Here is an 8,841-nt window from a genome sequence, read left to right on the forward strand (position 1 = left end):
GAGGTATATATGATAGCCTATTCCCAAGCATATCTATTGCAAAACACAAATCAAATTAAGGATTAGGATTTATTTCAGTCGTTTTCATTACATATTAATAAACTACAACTAATAGTGGAATTCACCTGTCAGAGTACGCTATAGCCTACGCGCAACCTATAGTGAGTGTTTTTTAACTGCTATGTGAAGCAATGCTGCTATCGTTATGGCACAGGCACGGATTCTGCAGCAAGCAAGCATCTCTTTGTGCGCAATAGAAATGTCAGTCCAACCTGTCCCCGAATGCTATATTCTGGAGGTGCTGAAACCCAGTATTTGGGTTATGTGCCCTGCTATGCCCAACTGAACCAATGCTCCTGTTACAGAGGACAAATAGTTTTCCGTGAGCAGCACAGTTTGGACAGCATGGTATGATAAGCCATTACAGTGCTTGACGGAACGTAGGGCTTTATTCATAATACACAACGCTTTATTTATAAAACCACACGCATTTGGTGAATAAACATCACTTACGCTGCGGTTTTGTCCCGAACAGAAAACAACTGCATGCTTGTGCGCGGAGTAACGGCCAAGGCGAAGTAGTGCTGGTTAGTTTGGGATGATCTCCTCTGGAAGTCCGTCTCTTCTCGTCCGTGTTCCACTTGAATTCAAATCGGCCCAGTCTTTCTGTCCAGTAACGGACCAGGACTTCTTCTCTCATCCGAGGTATCTCCTTCCTAACCGGGGCCACCTGTCCTCAGGCTCTCGCTAAACATGGAGGTTCGGGACCGCTTCGCTCTCTCATTTTCACTACACCGGGTTGAACATTCCAGAGCGACTTTTGCGCTAACTCCATCATAAGTGAACCTTGTTACGGAGTCTAGTTGATAGGTAATCGACTAGTTGGACTGTTCCCCAGACTCCACGCGTAGGGATTTGTACAAGGCTTAACAAGGCTATTGAACTGAACATTGGTGTCTGTCTTTATTCCTTAATCCAACTTATCATACAGAAACAAACCTCGGCTCATCCTCAGAAACACCTGACTGTTGGGTGTTGCTTAGTACTCCAGTATTTGGTTAGAACTCCAGCCGGACCTGTTCAGGAGCTTTGGCCGCCTGGCTCCGACCAGCAGCCGCGCGCGTACGGGTATCCAGCTGTAATTCCTCCAGGTGTAGCTGGACCGGCGACGGGCACAATGAGCAAATTATCTCCGCCTTGGCATTTAGCTGGATCATAAACCAGCTACACAGAGTTATGTGCAAGCAGGGGCGTCAGTTGGGCATGCCAATCTTAGATCAAGACCAAAAATGTAAAAGTAGGCTACAAAAAAGTAATCATTTACTTTCATTCCAACAGCATTCGGTTCAGATTGTATTGTAGATTTGTAGTGGTGTAATAATGTTATATGATGTACTGTTTTATCTTTTGTTTTATATGTAATGTAAGTGCTTTAATATGTTTGGACGCCAGGAAGAGTAATAATAATAAATACAAATACAAATACAAATCCCTATTAGAATAACACTGCTGTCTAGTATATCTGCTAGCTGGCTTTAGGACCATGCACATCATCGCTCTGAGAGAAGCTACAAGCCTGTGCGCCTCTCTCAGAGAGCAGAGACATTGCCAGACAGTTTGCTTAGCCAGTCAGTCGTTTGGGCATTTGAACTCTGCCTCATAAGCCTCGCAGCCAGCTGTTTTATGCACCGGTTACTTTCACATTGATGTCATGTTGTGTTGTTGAGGTCGGCATAAGTGGTGCGTCCAACAGACTATGGGAAGAATGCTATATAATTACTGGTGCCTTTACAGAAATAAATGAAATCATTCAAAATACTACACCAGCGAGCATGATTTGGCCACAGAGGGTCATTAGCTTCTTTTAAAAATGAACTGTGGGTTGTTTTAAACGTGCAGTTTGGGCAGCATGCCTGACAAATTGCCTACCAAATAGCTGATTGTTGAGTTACAGCTCTCAGTGAAAAGCAGTTAAATAGCCCTAGGCCTATCACAATATTTCAAAATACAATCGTATGAAAAACATAGTTTAGAAAGCAAATGGCTATTGGTGAAAAGAGAAGACAAAGAAAATACTTTAATCAGTCTCTAGTTATCACATTTCTAAACTCCCAATTGAGCGAACAGTAGTGTATCTTATTGGCACCAGCGGAGGACATCGGCAATATCCCTGGTGAGTGCGTGCATATTCACGGTCTTTATCATTAGATCAGTCCCACTGGAACGTTTTTTGGGGGACAATAATTTCCTCCTCCTGGCTAGATGGTGATCATATTGTACAATTTGTGTCTCCCCTTTTCGAGGCCTAGATTAGATGGTTGCATTCACGACAAGGTCGTTTTTACTGATCTGTTTGTCAGTATCAGCATAATTTATTAGGCTACTAATTTGTGCCTTATTAAAACATATATTTCTTATGTCTCCAGTAATATAGTGTAGTAGAATTGCATGAAATGTGTTTATAAAAGGCCACATTTTCCCTGTGCAAATAAAGGAGAATACATTTCTCTCGTTAGGCCTATATGTCACTACATGCTCAGGCATACAATGTTCAGAACGGTCTGTTTTGCTAACAGTGATAGAGTTATATTATTAGACTAAATTATGACTATGCAATCTACTCATCACATTGGGAATAGTAGCCTATCTTCCTACCTTACATTAGTCTGCAAATGCGATGATAGATGCATGCAATCCTTTATTATAAAGGTGCAATTTGATGGTGAAAAATGTGCTTCTCAAAACTTAAAACTCATGCGATGCCTATGGAAGTCAGTATTAGCCGTCCATCCATGTCCGAGGACTTCGGGCGATGACGTGGAAACTCCTGTAGCTCAGTTGGTAGAGCATGGCGCTTATAATGCCAGGGTTGTGGGTTCGTTTCCCACTGGGGGCCAGTATAAAAAATTTATGCACTCACTAACCGTAAGTCGCTCTGGATAAGAGCGTCTGCTAAATGACTAAAATGTAAATGTTCTACAGACATTTAAACCTAATATTACGGTGATAGTTAATGGAGAGGCAACTATAAAGACAAAGACATAGAGTATACAGCATCTGGACGTCCAGTTGAAAGAGTGAGAGTCTCGGGGAGAGAGGGACATGTACCGCTCAGCTTTCACCGCTAGGGGAGCCCTCGAGTGGATGTTGAGCAGGACATTCGATTGAAATAGCGATAGTCTCGGGCAAAGAGAGATGTGAACTTTTATGGATGCAAGGACATCTCGTCAGAGAAAGCCATTGGCCAGATAGAACAAGGAGCAGAAGTGTAACCAGCTAGATAGATTCCCTAGTGATTTGCATTTTGCCTGTACATTTCATAATATTTTTAACACAGGCTTATATGTTGTTTTGGACTGTTGTTTAAGACATTCGCTAAGATTCAACTCTGCTATTAGTTTTGCAAACAATTATTTCTGATGTAGCAGTCGGGCTAGCCAGCATGCTAGCTAACCATCATAATGGGTTTGGTCAGCTAGCCAACATAGCTAGCTAGTCATCAAACAGATTATCATCTGAATTCAAATTATTTGGAGTGGAATGCAATTGATTAGTGACAATGGTGTGAACCTATGTTCAGCATTATATGAGCATTATAACATGATTATAAACCAAAATAAATGTGGAATGGCATGACTTCAGCTGGGCTATAACATTGACTGTGTGATGGGTGTTTGCAGCATTTGGTCAGCAAGCTAGTTTTGATAAATGGATACAAAACATAAAGCTAGTTATGCCCAACGTTAGCTCTCTGACAGTGGAACTAAATTAGCTAGCTAGCTAACGTTAGCTAGCTAACTAGCTAGCAAGCCTTACGTTTAGGTTAGCTGGCTGACAGTGTATATTAGATATACAAATATAGTGAACAAAGCTATCTTAGACAGTAATCTACATTAATTTAAACATAGTCGTTCTTTGTTGTGTTGAACATTTTCCTTTATCCATAGCTAGCTAGTGTTAGAAATTGCGTTATTAAAATCTGGTATTGGAGTAAGAGAAAACATAATCAAGAGATATTCAATCCAAGCTAAATGTATTATATGCAAAATGTATGTATGATAAGTATGATGGTTTGTATACGGGCTCACTGAAATATCACGCAGGGCAGACAGAGAACTAATCCATTGTTACAGGTTCTTCTTCAAATACTCTGACAGAGATATTTCCCACTCCCTGCTGGCCAATCAGAGTAGAGACTGAGCGTGGTTTAGACTTACTCAGCCTATCCGTTGGCGCACCGGCTGGTCCCAGACACTTGGCGCTCCACCTGTTGCACACTGTTGCCAGGCATACGTTTTTATCATAACAACCTGTGGAGTTAGCACCCAAAAGACACCATTCCACTGTACTGTGAGTACCTAGTTCAAGGACGGTTCACAGACAACGGTTCACAGACAACAAAGAGGCAGTGTTCGTATCTGTAAGAAATACAAGTCTTATCTGTCCTAACCCCTAACGTTCCTCACATGAATCACAGCCTGTTATGTGAAACAATTTATATCAGTATAGTACAAACCTATGCTTATCATTAATGCATTCCTTCTAAGCTATTCATCACATACAGATCCAATTATGAGAAAATAGATCCCCACACTAGCTAATGTTAACTTTAGCTACCCTCGTCTGATTTCAAGAGTAAGCTAATGTTAGCTGACATAGCTAACTAGCTGATGATGACAACTAGCTAGCTAAGTGTGTACTTTCATAAACCACCATGTTCAGTCATGCAAATGCTGTCTAGTGTCTCTCTCTCTCTCTGGATACATTGCTGCTCATGTGTTTCCTTGTGTCCACTTTACTCACTCCTGTCTTTCTGTCTGTCTTTCTGTTAGTCTTGCAGGAACATGAATCAGAGGGGGGCAGAATCCCTCTGATGAATGCAGACAGAGTAGGACACCTGTGTCGTGTACAGTTCCTAATCAGCAAAGGTGTGCCTCTGCTCCCTCCTTGTATAACATCACACAAAACCACACAGCAGACATCTGACACATCTGATAAAATTGAGCACACCGCCATGCAATCTCCATAGACAAACATTGGCAGTAGAATGGCCTTACTGAAGAGCTCAGTGACTTTCAACATGGCAATGTCATAGGATGCCACCTTTCCAAACAAGTCAGTTCGTCACATTTCTGCCCTGCTAGAGCTGCCCCGGTCAACTGTAAGTGCTGTTATTGTGAAGTGGAAACATCTAGGAGCAACAACTGCTCAGCCACGAAGTGGTAGACCACAGAAGCTCACAGAATGGGACCGGCGAGTGCTAAAGCGCATAAAAATGGTCTGTTCTCAGTTGCAACGCTGACTACCAAGTTCCAAACTGCCTCTTGAAGCAACGTCAGCGCAATAACTGTTCAGCGGGAGCTTCATAAAATGGGTTTTGGTGGCCGAGCAGCCACACCCAAGCCTAAGATCACCATGCGCAATGCCAAGTGTTGGCTGGAGTGGTGTAAATAAAGCTTGCCGCCATTGGACTCTGGAGCAGTGTAAACGCGTTCTCTGGAGTAATGAATTATGCTTCACCATCTGGCAGTCTGAAGGACGAATCTGGGTTTGGCAGATCCCAGGAGAACGCTACCTGCCCCAATGCATAGAGCCACATGTAAAGTTTGGTGGAGACGGAATAATGTTCTGGAGCTTTTTTTCATGGTTCGAGCTAGGCCCCTTAGTTCCAGTGAAGGGAAATCTTAACACTACATCATACAATGACATTCTAGACGATTCTGTGCTTCCAACTTTGTGGCAACAGATTGGGGAAGGCATTTTCCTGTTTCAGCATGACAATGCCCCCGTGCACAAAGCGAGGTCCATACTGAAATAGTTTGTCGAGATCGCTGTGGAAAAATTTGACTGGCCTGCACAGAGCCCTGACCTCAACTCCATCGAACACCTTTGGGATGAATCGGAACGGCGACTGCGAGCCAGGCCTAATCGCCAAACATCAGTGCCGACCTCAGTAATGGTCTTGTGGCTGAATGGAAGCAAGTCCCCGAAGCAATGTTCCAACATCTAGTGGAAAGCCTTTCCAGAAGAGTGGAGGCTGTTATAGCAGCAACTCCATATTAATGTCCATGATTTTGGAATGAAATGTTTGACAAGCAGGTGTCTACATACTTTTGGTCATGTAGCGTACTTAAATAGATGGACAATTATGAGAACAAAATGTAATGACTGTTTACGGTTGAACATTTGAAACTGGTTCCAATAGACCTTTGCAATTGATATAGCGCTGAGCTTCTATAGAGCTGTATACTGAGAATAAAGGTTCTGACCGAGACTGTAGCTACTGACCTGTAAAGTTTCTGAATGAGGGCCCCTCTTGTTCAACCCCTCAGTGCGGTTGATGACAAGGAGTCATCCTCCAGTGAAGACGACGATGGGGACAGGAGGAGGCTAAACGATGACCTGCGGGGTAAAGAGGCCAGTGTCCAGACCGGACATCCTGGTACCTGGTGAGCTCTCTCTCTCTCTCTCTCTCTCTCTCTCTCTCTCTCTCTCTCTCTCTCTCTCTCTCTCTCTCTCTCTCTCTCTCTCTCTCTCTCTCTCTCTCTCTCTCTCTCTCTCTCTCTCTCTCTCTCTCTCTCTCTCTCTCTCTCTCTCTCTCTCTCTCTCTCTCTCTCTCTCTCTCTCTCTCTCTCTCTCTCTCTCTCTCTCTCTCTCTCTCTCTCTCTCTCTCTCTCTCTCTCTCTCTCTCTCTCTCTCTCTCTCTCTCTCTCTCTCTCTCTCTCTCTCTCTCGCTCTCTCTCTCGCTCTCTCTCTCGCTCTCTCTCTCTCTCTCATAATCATGTCTACCATTAACCTGAACATATAGTCCAAGTAGCTGGCACTAGAACATTATAACATACTGTACACCCCAAATATCTGCTGACAGAAAGTAGTGTACATGATTGACACCTAATCTGATGAAGGATGTGAAATCAAGGAGGTGTCATCTCTTCTTCCAGCGTAGAGAGAAATAATGGACCAGGCGTTTTCTCCCATAGGCAAGTTCCAATTAAGGCCCCAGTAAGGCAGATGAAGGGAGATGGAGATGTGTTAATTGACACAGAACATGGAAGGTCAGAGTGGAGAACGATGGAGCCTAATTGGCTGAGGTTCCTGTGTAGCCTAATTGGCTGAGGTTCACATCGCACATCGAACTCACTTTTGTGGGGAGTCTTTTGTTCTGGATAAAACCTCACATAATTCCATGTACATGTCGAATGAAAGCATAGGCTAAGCTAGGTTGTATCATCCACCGTTTTACCACCATTAAAGACTCACTGCCTCATGATCATTTAGCTGCATGGACTTTCCCTTTGAACAAGGAATCCGACCACGTGTGGTATACTGTGTTTCCTCCTTTTGAATGGTACATATTTTCGAAGACTAAGGGAGGGAATTGTTATACAGTTGAAGTCGGAAGTTTATATACACCTTAGCCAAATACATTTAAACTCATTTTTTCACTATTCCTGACATATCATCCTAGTAAAAATTCCCTGTTTTAGGTCAGTTAGGATCACCACTTTATTTTAAGAATGTGAAATGTCAGAATAATAGTAGAGAGAATGATTTATTTCAGCTTTTCTTTCTTTCATCACATTCCCAGTACATACACTCAATTAGTATTTGGTAGCATTGCCTTGAAACTGTTTAACTTCGGTCAAACGTTTCGGGTAGCCTTCCACAAGCTTCCCACAATAAGTTGGGTAAATTTTGGCCCATTCCTCCTGACAGAACTGGTGTAACTGAGTCAGGATTGTAGGCCTCCTTGCTCGCACACGCTTTTGCAGTTCTGCCCACACATTTTCTATTGGATTGAGGTCAGGGCTTTGTGATGGCCACTCCAATATCTTGACTTTGTTGCCCTTAAGCCATTTTGCCACAACTTTGGAAGTATGCTTGGGGTCATTGTCCATTTGGAAGACCCATTTGCGACCAAGCTTTAACTTCCTGACTGATGTCTTGAGATGTTGCTTCAATATATCCACATCATTTTCCTTCCTCATGATGCCATCTATTTTGTGAAGTGCACCAGTCCCTCCTGCAGCAAAGCAACCCCCACAGCATGGGCATTGAAGATGAAACGTGGCTGGGTCTTTCAGCATGACAATGATCCCAAACACACCGCCCGGGCAACGAAGGAGTGGCTTCGTAAGAAGCATTTCAAAGTCCTGGAGTGGCCTAGCCAGTCTCCAGATCTCAACCCCATAGAAAATCTTTGGAGGGAGTTGAAAGTCCATGTTGCCCAGCGACAGCCCCAAAACATCACTGCTCTAGAGGAGATCTGCATGGAGGAATGGGCCAAAATACCAGCAACAGTGTGCGAAAACCTTGTGAAGACTTACAGAAAACGTTTCACAAAACTTACCTTCCCATAGAGGATATTTTGGGTGCCTAGCATATTTGATGTTATGACAATTTAACAAGGACTTGGCAACAGACTGATCAATTGATGTAATTAAGAATTGCATTTTGGAGTTTTTGTGCATGAGTGGGTTTGATTAGAGTTGAGTGGGGAAATCGAGTACTGACATTATTCTGTAAAATTAAGGTAATTGGGTGCTTATTAAGCAATGGGTTTGTGAGTGCTGTAGTGTTGCAGGATTAGAGGTCTTTCTTTTTTTGGATTGCTCTAAGGTGACTACTTTCATTTACTTTTCCTGATCGGATGTGGTAAGATTGCCACTAATCAATAATTTGGTAAAATAAAATAAAATAAATTGATACAAATAAGTAAATTAATAGATTGATTAATTAATTAATTAATTAGGAGAAAAAAAAGAGAGAGAAAAAAAAGAGGGAACAATAGGCTACATCGTCTAATATAATAAAATAATTCACAATAAAGGAATATAAAAC

At 42.6% G+C, this 8,841-nt stretch overlaps 1 non-coding gene across 1 annotated transcript; it reads left to right on the top strand.

The window, feature by feature from the left end:
* The first annotated feature begins 2,823 nt into the window (after positions 1–2,823).
* On the top strand, positions 2,824–2,896 carry trnai-uau. Its single transcript has one exon. It is a non-coding gene; the product is annotated as a tRNA-Ile (tRNA).
* Positions 2,897–8,841: the final 5,945 nt, after the last annotated feature.

The sequence above is a fragment of the Coregonus clupeaformis genome, chromosome 10 (assembly GCF_020615455.1).
Source record: "Coregonus clupeaformis isolate EN_2021a chromosome 10, ASM2061545v1, whole genome shotgun sequence".
Classification (NCBI taxonomy): Eukaryota; Metazoa; Chordata; class Actinopteri; order Salmoniformes; family Salmonidae; genus Coregonus; species Coregonus clupeaformis.